Genomic DNA, 13,129 nt, shown 5'->3' on the forward strand with positions numbered 1-13,129 from the left:
CTGTGGTAGACAGACAGAATTGTTTCCAATGTACACCTAAGGAGGCCCTCAGCAAAGCAAACATTGATTTTGGAGGGGCATTTTTTTTCTCTATTTGCTTGCTGCCAGAAGCCTCTAAATAGGATCCCTATTTTTTTTCCTGTTAATATTAACCCATTTAGAGGCTGAACGATAAAGTTCAAGCCAGTAAGTCCTGCAAGATGTTATAAGACGCTGTCACCTCCCTAAACAGAACACCTCCTAGTGAGGATTCAGTAGGTGATTGAACATGAACTAAAACCTTGGAGGCATCCTGAGTGCCTGGGTGGCCTCTGGTTTACTGCTGGTTCACTGGGTTCCTCTTGCCTCAATGGGCCAACTCCCAGTATTATAAATCATATAGATGTGAACTTCTTCCTGAAGTAACTTGTTTGCTTTATTTATTTGGAAAATTTCGGTAACTGCTCTCTCAACGGCCAGGCTGTTGAATTTGCCATAACTGAGGCTTACTCAAGAATGTTTAGTCTTAACACTGTGTGGTTTCCTTTAGTGACTCCTGAGCCACATTTTGAAGAGAGACGTGCTGGTACTGAAGTATGGTGAATTCACTTCCAGGTAACCAGGGGCACCTCAGAATACCTTCGGTTTCAAGACAAAGTGGGTGGCAATGGTGAAGTGGAACCTCTCTCTAAACAAACCAGACCCACATAACCATAAACATACGCACACCCACATACACCTTGATGTTTTGGGCATTGAATATGCAAAAATGAATACAGTTTTAGATGGGAATTTTAGAAAGAGTAATTTTTAATATTTTTAATGTAGAGGTAGTCATGTAAATCTCTCTTCTGAAATAAACTTATTCCACTTCCTCTTGGTGTATTACGTGTCATAAAAAGTGTATTTGAATAAAAGAAAATAAGTACTTTAAAATGAATAAAATCATTCATTGGTAGCAGTGATGTGAGTTTACATTTGGGGCTCCCAGGCCAAACTGTCAGAAAAGACCACATTATTCTTTGTAATTTGCCAAACAGCCTTCTGATGGAGAGCAGAGGAAGATGGAGGGATGGAGGTGGGAGGGAAGAGGGGCTTTCCTCTGTATTAAGAAATGCAGAGGCTGCTTCTATAGCTTCCGGACCTGTGAGTAGAAAAATGAGGAAAGTTTTGCAAACCTTCTTTAAGTCGGTGAAAAATTTTCTTTACTTTTAAAAAACTAAAGCATTGGTGAAACAGAAAGTTTAATCTGTTTTTAACTTCATATGGGACATGTTTTAATACTTCTGAGGTTTTGGGCTTTTCTGTGTGTTCAATTGCACCAGAAAAAGAAGAAAGCCAGAACATATTGTTCAAGGAGTCTGGTCTTCACAATCCACGGAGAAGGCAGTTTTTTCCAAGATTGTTGCAAGAACATCCCTTCTGCTTGCTTTTATGGTTAAGGCTAAGAGTACTGAAAGGATTTCTTCCCTCTGGCGCCCTTCTCTTCGTATCCACTCCTCAGTCTCCCCAACAACTACAGGTTTTAAAATATTGGCATTTATATTATACTTTCAAAAACTGAGCATCTTTATATATGTGCTTGTATCCCTTCCCTAACTCTTTTAAAATGCACAATGCTGTCCAAAATGCTGTACTCTAAAACCAAGAACATAATATAGAGAGAATTAGCAATGCCAGTTTTATGACTTACCAAGTATTCCTGGGTTCCTTGTGGCAGATTGTATTACACATGATATTAATTAAGTTGAGTGTGTATAGGGAGACAATGAGGATGCAGGGTATGGCAGAGGGAAGGAGGATTTTTTTTAAAAGACAGACACAGAATTGCAATACAGAGAAAAGGGCAGTCCATTCAAGAATTATGGCTTCTATCCGTCACACCAAAATGACTCAGTTTAGACTAATAGGTGACTATAGGGTAAAGGGTCACTTTCTTTTGTACAATACCTTGGATTTCCATGAGTGTGTGTTTCTCTAATGTAAAGTTTTATTTCAGAAACTGGTTGTACTTTCCAAATATTCCAATGGCTAAGAGCATTAAAGAGTTACACAGAGCAGTGGGAGGCCGAGACGGGCGGATCACGAGGTCAGGAGATCGAGACCATCCTGGCTAACCCGGTGAAACCCCGTCTCTACTAAAAAAATACAAAAAACTAGCCGGGCGAGGTGGTGGGCGCCTGTAGTCCCAGCTACTCGGGAGGCTGAGGCAGGAGAATGGCGTAAACCCGGGAGGCGGAGCTTGCAGTGAGCTGAGATCCGGTCACTGCACTCCAGCCTGGGCGACAGAGCGAGACTCCGTCTCAAAAAAAAAAAAAAAAAAAAAAAAAAAAAAAGAGTTACACAGAGCAGAAATCGGTAGGTAAAGACATAGAATGGACTTGACATAGTGAGAACTGTAACCTGTTTGAAATTATGAAAAAACCTGTCTCATTGTAGGCAGAGATATCAAATCACCTTTAAACAGTGCTAGGCAAGCTTCATTGTGAAAAAGAATCAACTGGAAAGCTTGTTAAACACATATTCCTAGTTCCCACCTCTTGAGTTTCTAACTCAGAAGGTTAGGAACTGGACATGAGAATCTGCATTTCCTACAAACTCCCAGGTGAAATTGATGCTGCAGGTTCCTGGACTGCACTCTGAAGAGCACTTTTTAAAAACATTGTTTTTGTTCAAGGAAATGGAAGGAGGAGGTGAAAAAATGTGGTGAGTCAATAGTGGGGCTTAGGTAAGTAGTTGCTTAGGTTAGTAAACCAGGCCCACACCATGGTATAAAGATATGACGGGGGTTCTGAATTGAGTACAATCTATTTCTGATGCTACAATATTCTCTAAAGCAATTTTTTTTTTCTGCAAAATGAACATACTTGGGGAATACTAGCTGAGCACTGGATTATAAATTTAAACATATTACAACCTTCCTAGGCTCTTCTGCAGCCTGGATGTAAACCTTCTCATGGGTTCCAAGCAATCATGGGCACATTGACTGCAGGATCACATTTGTGCTGGTGTACCACATGGAAGCCAGAAGAAAAAGCAGTGGCAACCTCCAGCTCACTCCTTGCCTCGCATTGTTTTTGGAAGAACTCTTTGCATGCAGTGTGCTCAAAAGTTATTTGATAAATTGGGAGTGGGTGGGGAGACAAAAACCTGAAAAGAGAGACTCTTTTTTTCCCTGATAATAAGGTTAAGGATGGGGAAAGAGATTAAGCTATTCGTTAACATTCATTGTGACCTCATTTGCACCCTGAGTTTGTGGAGCATAATATACTGGCTTAAAGGGGACCAATATATCATACTGGTTTAAAAGGGACTAATATGTCCATCAAATGGGAGATTGGCCACCCTGGAAGAAAAGAGTTGAAGTAGAAACGTGGACACAGCATCTTCAGCAGTGTCTGCAGAAGAAAGGGTACACTAATCTTCAAAACCAGTGTTTGTTTCTTCCGGAAACTCTGTTTCCCATCATGGGATGAATTGAATAGGTAATTTCAGTTTAATATTATAATACCTGCCGTTATGATCACCAAGCTAAATCTTCTGACTCAGATTCTATATTCATTAGTAGTTTTGTCAGTCTCCATGAAACACCTGCTGGGATTTTTATTGGGATTAAATGACAGCTATAGATCAATTTGGGGAGAATTCACATCTTAACAACAATGAATCATAACATTCATTAATATAGCATATCCCTCTATTTATTAAGTTCTTTAAAAATTTTCCTCCTAATGCTTAGTAGTTTTCACAGAATGAAGATCTTTTAATCTTTTGTTACATTTCTCCCCAGGTGTTTGATGCATTTTGATGATCTTATAAATCATATTTCTTTTAAATTTCATTTTCCAAGTGACGTTTACTGGTGTACAAGCATATGATTTATTTGGGTTATGTAGCACAGAGTCTGATTCCATGTTTTCATGTTTGACTTCTGACTTCTTCCAAACCCCACCTCCCTTTTCCCTTTTGCTCCATATCAGGACAGATTGGTAAGAAAGCCCAAGTGAATGTCCTTTTATGGCACATGTGGGAAATTCAAAGCTGGCAAACCCCCAGCTGTCACTTGGGACTATTTCTCCAGTCCCACCCCCTTGCTACTATATAGGCCCAACCCACAGAGGCCTGCTGAGACCTGCTTGTACCCTCATTCCCATTTCAGGAATCCCTTGTGTGAATAACAAGTTTTCTTCCAAATTATTTAGTTATGTAGAGTGCCATTGGCATCAACATCCTACCTATTGACTGGGAAAGGTAACATTCTGCCTTCTTGGGATAAATATAAAGCAAGGTATGTTGGTCTTATACCCAGCAACTTTCCTAAATTTACTTACTATCTCTAATGGTTTGAGAATTAATTTGAGCTTTCTATGTAAAAAATCATATCATTTGTGAATAACGACAATTTTACTAATTCTTTTTCAATCTTTTTACTTTTTTATTGCTTTATTGAACTAGCTCGGTCCTCCAATTTTTGAATAGGATTGTTGGCTGTAGACATCTTATGTTCTTGCCATTCTCAGGAGGAGAAAATGGTAAATATTTTACCGTGTTATATGGATCATTAACATTTTTGTAGATAACCGTTATCAGATTAAGAAAATTTCTGGCTATCTCTAGTGTGTGGAATATTTTTCTTTTAGATAATAAATGGGCATTGAATATTATCATTTTTTTGTATTTATTGAAATAGTCACATGGCTTGTCTACTTTGTTTACTTACTGGTTAATCTACATTGGTTAATTTTCAAATTAACCTTAGTTTTGATGTATTACTATTTTTTTTAAACTTTTAAGTTCTGGGATACATGTGCAGGATGTGCAGATTTGTTACATAGGTAAATGTGTGCCATGGTGGTTTGCGACACCTATGAACCCATCAACTAGGTATTAAGCCTGACATGCATTAGCTATTTTTCCTGATGCTCTCCCCACCCATGCTGTCCCCTGACAGGCCCCAGTGTGTGTTATTCCACTCCGTGTGTCCATGTGTTCTCATTGTTCAGCTCCCACTTATAAGTGAGGACATGCAGTGTTTGGTTTTCTGTTCCTGCATTAGTTTGCTGAGGATAATGGCTTCCTGCTTCATCCATGTGCCTGCAAAGGACATGATCTCATTCCTTTTTATGGCTGCATAGTATTCCTTGGCATATATGTACCATATTTTCTTTACTCAGTCTGTCATTGATGGGCATTTGGGTTGATTCCATCTCTTTGCTATTGTAAATAGCATTGCATTGAACATATGCATGTGTGTACCTTTATAACAGAATAATTTATATTTCTTTGGGTATACATGCAGTAATAAGATTGCTGTGTCAAATGGTATTTCTGGCTCTAAATCTTTGAGGAATTGCCACACTGTCTTCCATAATGGTTGAACTAATTAACATTCTGGCCAACAGTCTAAAAGTGTTCCCATTTCTCTGCAACCTTGCCAGCATCTGTTGTTCCTTGACTTTTTAATAATTGCCATTCTGAATGGCATGAGATGGTATTTCACTGTGGTTTTGATTTACATTACTCTGATGATCAATGATGTTGAGCAAATTTTTTTCATGTTTGTTGGCAGAATTTATGCCTTCTTTTGAGAAGTGTTTGTTTATGTCCTTTGCCCACTTTTTTTGGCATATGAAAATTTATTACTACAGTGTTGTCACTATTAAAATTTATGATCTTGGTCTTTCCTTCTTGCCTTTGTATAGGGCCAGAAGAGACACATTGGCTACTTTGACAACCTTAAAGCAGACTCCAGGAATATCACCAACAGTATGACCTTTGTGACCAAATCCAGCATCCAAAACTTCATCATTTTCCTCAATAAAGTTCAAGCAACCGTCGTTGGGTACAAAGGTTGTGATTTTCTTGCCATTCTTGATCAGCTGGACCCTGATACACTTCCTAATGGCAGAATTTGGCTGTTTGGCTTCAACTCCTACTTTTCCAGGACGATTCCTTTTGCATGAGAAGCACCTCCAAAAGGGTAGGCCTTCAGGGCTGTGCCCAAATGGGTTTTCTTGTACTGTTTATCATGCCACTTCTGGTCTCATCGGTGACTACGGAGCTTCCTAGCAGTACGAAGTCCATGACACTTGCCCATCCTGTCGGCGCCACTGGCCTGAGAGAAAAAGCCTTTGCCCACTTTTTAATGGGGTTGTTTTATTCTTCTGAATTTGCTGAAGTTCCTTGTAGATTCTTGATATTAGAATTTTGTCAGATGAGTAGATTGCAAAATTTTCTCCCATTCTGTAGGTTGTCTGTTGACTCTGAAGATATATATTTTTTTCTCTGCAGAAACTCTTTAGTTTAATTCGATCCCGTTTGTTAATTGTTGCTTTCATCGTATAGCTTTCAGATATTTCATCATAAAATCTTTGCCCATGCCTATGTCCTGAATGGTATTGCCTAGATTTTCTTTTAGGGTTTTTATAGTTTTGTGTTTTACATTTAAGTCTTTAAACCACCCTGAGTCAATTTTTGTATAAGGTATAAGTAAGGGGTCCAGTTTCTGTTTTATGGATATGGCTATCCAGTTTTTCCAGCACCATTTATTAGATAGGGAATCCTTTCCCCATTGCTTGTTTTTGTCAGGCTTGTCAAAGATCAGATGGTTGTAGATGTGTGGTGTTATTTCTGAGTTATCTATTCTGTTCCATTGGTCTATATGCCTGTTTTTGTACAAGTACCATGCTGTTTTGGTTACTGTGTCCTAGTTTGAAGTTGGGTGGCATAATGTCTTTAGCTTTGTTCTTTTGCTTAGGATTGTCCTGGCTATATGAGCTATTTTTTGGTTCCACATGAATTTTAAAATAGTTGCTTTTTCTAATTCTGTGAAGGATGTCAATGGTAGTTTAATGGAATAGCATTGAGTCTATAAATTGCTTTGGGCAGTGTGGCCATTTTCACGATATTGATTCTTCCTATCCATGAACATGAAATATTTTTCCATCTGCTTGCATTTTCTCTGATTTCCTTGGGCAGTGGTTGGTAGTTCATCTTGAAGAGGTCTTTCACTTCCCTTGTTAGCTGTATTCCTAGGTATTTTATTCACTTTGTGGCAATTGCGAATAGGAGTTTATTCATGTTTTGGTTCTCTGCTTGTCTGTTGTTAGTCCTTAGAAATGCTTATGTTTTCTGCACATTAATTTTGTATCCTGAGACTCTGCTGAAGTTACTGAGGAGCTTAAGAAGGTTTTGGCCTGGGTCAATGGGGTTTTCTAGATATAGGATCATATCATTCGCAAACAAAGAATATTTGACTTCCTCTCTTTCCTATTTGAATGCCTTTTATTTCTTTGCCTTGCTTGATTGCCCTGGCCTGAACTTCCAATACTATGTTGAATAAGAGTAGTGAGAGAGGGCATCCTTGTCTTGTACCAGTTTTCAAGGGGACTGCTTCCAGCTTTTGCTCATTCAGTGTGATATTGGTTATGGGTTTGTCATAAATGGTTCTTATTGTTTTGAAGTATATTCCTTTAATACCTAGTTTATTGAGAGTTTTAAATGTGAAGGGATGTTGAATTTTATTGAAGATTTTTTTTTCTCTGAGTCTATTGAGATAATCATGTGGTTTTTGTCTTTAGTTCTGTTTATGTGATGAATTACGTTTATTGGTTTGCATATTTTGAATTAGGCTTGCAACCCTGAGGGTAAAGCTGATTTGATCATGGTGAATAAGCTTTTTGGTGTGCTGCTGGATTCAGTTTGCCAGTATTTTATGGAGGATTTTTGCATCAAAGTTCATCAGGAATATTGGCCTGAAGTTTTCTTTTTTTTGTTGTTGTATCTCTGCCAGGTTTTGGTATCAGAAAGTAGGATTGCAACCCCTTCTTTTTTCTGTTTTCCATTTGCTTGGTAAATTTTCCTCATCCCTTCATTTTGAGCCTATGTGTGTCCTTGTATATGATGCTGGCTAGTTCATTTTGCAGACTTGTTAATGCAGTTGCTTCATAGTGTTGTTGGTTTATGTACTTCAGTGTGTTTTTGTAGTGGTTCTTAATGGTTTTTCCTTTCCATGCATAGTGCTTCCTTCACGAGCTCTTGCAAGGCAGGCCTGGTGGTGACAACATACCTTAGCACTTGCTTGTCTGAAGAGGATTTTATTTCTCCTTCACTTATGAGCCTTACTTTGGCCAGATATGACATTCTGGGTTGAAAATTATTTTCTTTAAGAATGTTAAATATTGGTCCCCAATCTCTTCTGGCCTGCAGAGTTTCTGCTGGGAGTTTTGCTGTTAGTCTGAGGGACTTCCTTTTGTAGGTGACCTGGCCTTTCTCTCTGACTTCCCTTAACATTTTTCTTTCATTTCAACCTTGGAGAATCTGATGATTATGTGTGTTGGGGTTGATCTTCTCATGGAGTATCTTATTGGGGTTCTCTGGATTTCCTGCATTTGACTGTCCTGTCTTGCTAGGTTGGGGAAGTTCTCCTGGATGATATCCTGAAGTACATTTTCCAACTTGGTTCCATTCTCCCCATCTTTCAGGTACTTCAATCAGTCGTAGGTTCAGTCTTTTTACATAATCCCATAGTTCTCAGAGGTTTTGTTTGTTCCTCTTCAGTCTTTTTTTTTTTTTTTTTTTTTCTAATCTTGTCTGCCTGCCTTATTTCAGCAGAAGAGTCTTCAAGCTCTGATAGTCTTTCTTCCACTGGTCAATTTGGCTGTTGATACTTGTGTTTGCATCATGAAGTTCTCATGCTGTGTTTTTCAGTTCCATCAGATTATTTATGCTTCTCTCTCTCAACTGATTATTCTAGTTAACAGTTCCTGTAATCTTTTATCATGGTTCATAACTTCTTTGCATCGGGTTAGAACATAATCCTTCAGCTCAGCAAAGTTCGTTATTACCCACTTTCTGAAGACTACTCCTGTCAGTTATCATCTCAGCTTCAGCATAGTTTTGCGTCCTTGCTGGAGAGTTTTTGTGAGTTTTTGTGATCATTGGAAGATGAGAGGCATTCTGGCTTTTGGAATTTTCAGCATTTTTGAATTGGTTTTCCTCATCTTCGTGGATTTATCTACCTTTGATCTTTGAGGCTGTTAACCTTTGGTTGGGGTTTTTGTGTGTGTGTGTGGGGGGGGTGTCTTTTTTGTTGATGATGTTGTTGTTACTGTTGCTTTCTGTGTGTTTGCTTTTCTTTTAACAGTCAGGCCTCTGTTCTGCAGGTCTGCTACAGTTTGCTGGGGGTCCACTCCAGACCCTGTTCACCTGGGTATCACCAGTGGAGGCTGCAGAACAGCAAAGATTGCTGCCTGCTCCTTCCTCTTGAAGTATCCTCTCAGAGAGGCACCAACCTGATGTCAGCAGGAATTCTCGTATATGAGGTGTCTGTTGACCCCCGTTCGGAGATCTCATCCAGTCAGGAGGCACTAGATCAGGTACCTGCTTAAGGAGGCAGTCTGAACGCCCCTAAGTGGTGTGGGTATGCTGGGTGGTGGGGAATCCCTCTCATCCGGATTGCCTGAACTCTTCAGAGCCAGTAGGCAGGAAAGATTAAGTCCCCTTCCCCCAGGTGCTCTGACTCAGGGAGAAGAGAGTTCTGTCTGTAAACCTCTGGCTGCACTTGCCGGAATTCCTGCAGGGAGGCCCTGCCTGGTGGGGAGGTACGGATCCAGTTCCTACCTAAAGAAGCAGTCTTGCCACAATCTGCCACAGCCACTGTGCTACACTGTGGGGAACTCTACCCAGTCCAAACTTCATGGTCTCCTTATCAACTGGCAGGGGAACACCAGGGACTAGAACCTCAGTAATGGTGGTCGCCCCTTCTCCCAGGAACTCAATGATCTTAGGCCTACTGCAGGCTGCTGTGCTGACCAGCAGGGGTTCCAAGCCAGTGGGTTTTAGTGTGCAGGGTTCCAGGAGACTAGGACCTGCTGAGCGAGGCTGGTTGACTCCCTGGTTTCAGCCTCCTTCCCACAAGAGTGGACGGATCTCCTGCCTCACTGGAGTTCCTGGAGCTGCTGGAGCATGCAAAACCTCTTGCAGCTCAGTCCCTGTCTGAGCAGTCGTGGACCCTAGCAGCTGCCATGGGTCTGCACAGCTTTGTGCTTTGGACCCAAGGCCCTGGTGGTTTGGAAACACAAGAGAATCTCTTGATCCGCAGATTGTAAAAATATGTGGGAAAACCATAGTTCTCTAGGAGGGTAGCACAATCTCTCACCGCTTCCCTTGGCTTGAGGAAGGAGATCCCTTTGCTTACCCCGAGCAGCTCTGGGGTGAACTGTCATCACCCCACCCTGCTTTTCCTTTGTGTCCATGGGCCCCACCAACAGCCTAGTTAGTTCCAGTGAGAGAATCTGGGTGCCTCAGTTGGAAATGCAGGTTCACCCACCATTTACGTTTGTCTCAGTGGGAGCTGCAGACAGGAGCTGTTTCCACTCGGCCATTTTGGCCCCTCCTGTATTAGTAATTTTGTATAAAACTAGATTCCATTATTTAAGGTTGTATTGAGTGTAATTATAACTATATTAGTAAAAAATATTGGTACATATTTTCTTTTCTTGTGAATCATTTTCAGGATTTTGTATCAAGGGTTTGATGGCTTCATAAAATGAGTTGGAAGTTGGCCTATGTTTCTATTCTTTGGAAGCACATGTAAGATTGGTATTATTTCTTCTTTAAGTAGTAGAAAGAATTCATCAGTAAAATCATCTACAACTGAAGATTTTATGAGATTATTTTTTATAATGGATTTGATTTATTTAATAGATATAGGACTCTACAGATGTTTCATTCCTTTTGAGTCACTTTTGGTAACGTGTACGTTATATCTAAGCTATTAAGTCTATTGGCATAAAGTTGTTAATAACCTCTTCTTATCTATTTGATGTACTTGAGATCTGTAGGGATGCCCCTTTATATTAATGGTTTGTGTTATCTTCCTCTTGCCATTTATTACTTTTATTAATATTTTCAAAAAATCAAAGCCAAAATCTTGTTGACTTTTCTGTTTTATTGATTTCACCATTTGTTTTTATTACTTTTATCCTTCTACTTTATTTGAATTTATTTTTCTTTCCTTTCTCCAGATTCTTGAGTTACAAGTATAGATCATTACTTTTAAATCTTTCTTCTTTTCTAACATTCACATGTAAAGCAATATATATTCCTCTAAGCATTCTATGTGGTTCATGTCACACATTCTGATATGCTGTGCTTTCATTTTTCTGGTTATCTTTCATTTTTATTCCATAATTTAATTCCATGTTAGTCATGGGAGATACTTTTTATGATTTCAATTCTTTGAAATTTGTAGAGATCACTTTATGGCTCAGAATGCATTTCAAAATAATGTATTGTTTTGTGTTTATTTCTGTTATTGTTGAATATAATGTTCTGCATCTGTTAATTAAGTCCAGTTGGTTAATTGTTTTGTTCAAAGCTTTTATATTGTTACTGATTTAGTTTGTCTGTTTTATCATCTCTTGAGTGTCAAGAACAGCAAAGGGGTGACATTTTATTCTACTTGTAATATAGCAAGCAAGTAACCTGCCACAGTTTCATCAATGCTACATTAATTGTGAGGACTGCCATAATAGAATATTATAGACTGGGTGGCTTAAACAATAGACATATATTTTCTCAAAGTTCTGTAAGCTAGAAATCCAAGATCAAGGTGCTGGCAGGGTTAGTTTTTGATTAGGCCTCTCTTCCTGGCTTGTAGACGAATGCCTTATTAGGGTGTCCTCACATGGACTTTTCTCTGTGCCTGCACTCTCCTGGTGTCTCTTTCTATTCTTGTAAGGAACACCTGTCCTGGTAGATTAGTGCTCCACCCTTATAATATTATTGAACCTTAATTAGCCCCTTAAAGGCTCTATGTCTAAGTGTAGTCATATTTGCCTCTCAGACTGGAGCGCAGTGGCACGATCTTGGCTCACTGCAAGCTCCACCTCCCAGGTTCACGCCACTCTCCTGCCTCAGCCTCCTGAGTGGCAGAGACTACATGCGCCCGCCACCATGCCCAGCTAATTTTTTGTATTTTTAGTAGAGACAGGGTTTCATCGTGTTAGCCAGGATGGTCTCAATCTCCCGACCTCATGATCCACCCGTCTCGGCCTCCCAAAGTGTTGGGATTACAGACGTGAGCCACCGCACCCGCCTTAATTGAGGGTTAAGGCTTTAATATATAAATTTGAGGGGAGAGGGCACAATTTAGTACATAACAGATGCTGGCAGAAGACATGAGACTTCTGTATTAGAGGCAAAGGACTTTATTAGTCATGGAACAGAAGGCAGAAAGGTTTCCCTTCAAGCCCCGTAAGTGTAACACAGGTGACCTAGATGGATCCTGCACATTTCATAGGTTTGTTTTACAACCCACAAAAGTGACTCTTGGATTAGGAAATCCCAATATTTTATAAATATCTACAAACAACCCTGTCCAACCTTTGCCACAGAGGGAGACAATAATCTTGTTATGCTGTACAGGAAACAAATCTACCTCCTGCTCTACTTTCAAAAATCCTTGGAAGATAGCCTGAGATAAAAGTCTATGAGTGACTCTTGCTCATAAAATGTGTAGACCCATGGACAAGGCTGGTTTCACAGGTATGCCATGCCTAGAAGGTGCCTATGCTTAGTGTAATGCTCTTCTGTCACTGGTTTCGAATTATTAATAATTTATAAGTAATAGAGCCCTCATTTTCATTTTGCACTGGATTCCACAAATTATGTAGCTTGTCTTGTCTCTTGGAAGACATAAGAATGTGTTATCCCAAAAGATAGTTGTGTTAATGTCTTCAATTGTGATGATAAATTGTTTTTTAGTTCTGTAAATTTTGGTTTTAAATATTTTGAAGCTACATCATTAAAAGAATAGAATTTAAGATCATTTTACATTCTGTTGCCATGAATCTTTTGTCATTATAAAATATTTCACTTTTTGCCTCGTAATACTCTTTAGCCTACTTTGTGTTATTTAATATAGCCACAAAGACTTTATTTTTCTTAGTGTTTTCATTTTGTAACTTTTCTTATCCTTTTCCATAAATCTTTGTGTGTTTTTGTATGCAAGATGTTTCTTGTGAATAGCATATAATTGGATCTTGTTTATATATCCAACCTGACAATCGCTAACTTTTAAATGAAATATTTAGTTGATTTTAATTTAATGTAATTGCTGATATAGTTAGGTTTAAATCTACCATAT

At 39.2% G+C, this 13,129-nt stretch overlaps 1 pseudogene across 1 annotated transcript; it reads right to left on the reverse strand.

Annotated features, from left to right (window-relative positions):
* Positions 1–5,601: 5,601 nt before the first annotated feature.
* LOC112634902 lies at positions 5,602–6,076 on the reverse strand (annotated as a pseudogene). The gene has a single exon (XR_003121844.1). The product of XR_003121844.1 is annotated as a 40S ribosomal protein S23 pseudogene (transcript).
* Positions 6,077–13,129: the final 7,053 nt, after the last annotated feature.

Source organism: Theropithecus gelada, chromosome 11 (genome assembly GCF_003255815.1).
Source record: "Theropithecus gelada isolate Dixy chromosome 11, Tgel_1.0, whole genome shotgun sequence".
In the NCBI taxonomy this organism is placed as follows: Eukaryota; Metazoa; Chordata; class Mammalia; order Primates; family Cercopithecidae; genus Theropithecus; species Theropithecus gelada.